Genomic DNA, 636 nt, shown 5'->3' with positions numbered 1-636 from the left:
GTCTCCTGGCAGCACCTGTAGGAGAGCAGAACCAGGAGGGGCAGGCTCACCTCAGAGTGACAGGTGAGTGTGTTCTATTCTCATTGTGTGCTTGTTTTGGTATGTAAACAAACTGTATACTGCATGTGGATGTTTTAAATTGGACCCCCAGAGAGTTCCTCTGTGCTGATATATACTCTTTTAAAGTTTCCAGTGGTGCTCAAGGATTTGTGTTTTATTTTGTCATTTGCATGTTGCCTTTACAATAAGTCCACAGACCAATCAGAAAGCAATACCATCCTAGTTCTTTCCATTGTGGGCTGTCGACATGAGCTATACAACTGGTCCCTGGTGGTCTAGTGGTTAGGATTCGGCGCTCTCACCGCCGCGGCCCGGGTTCGATTCCCGGTCAGGGAACACACTGTTTTTCTTTGCTCTGAACAGATTTTTTCTGTACTAACAGTATTCACCAATGTTCTCTTCATAATACTATGATAATATTATATGAGTGTAGGCTGCTGAGGGGAGGACGGCTCATAGCCGAAAAACCAGATTGCATACCAGAGAGAATACTATAGACATCAAGAAAGCCAGTCAATTGATTATTTGCAAAGTTTTCCAACACTTTTGATGAACGAGGAAAAATAGAAATAGGCC

At 43.4% G+C, this 636-nt stretch overlaps 1 non-coding gene across 1 annotated transcript; it reads left to right on the top strand.

The window, feature by feature from the left end:
- Positions 1–324: 324 nt before the first annotated feature.
- On the top strand, positions 325–396 carry trnae-cuc (transfer RNA glutamic acid (anticodon CUC)). The gene has a single exon. It is a non-coding gene; the product is annotated as a tRNA-Glu (tRNA).
- Positions 397–636: the final 240 nt, after the last annotated feature.

Source organism: Oncorhynchus nerka, linkage group LG14 (genome assembly GCF_034236695.1).
Source record: "Oncorhynchus nerka isolate Pitt River linkage group LG14, Oner_Uvic_2.0, whole genome shotgun sequence".
Lineage (NCBI taxonomy): Eukaryota > Metazoa > Chordata > Actinopteri > Salmoniformes > Salmonidae > Oncorhynchus > Oncorhynchus nerka.
This window is presented reverse-complemented; position numbering and strand designations above follow the sequence as displayed.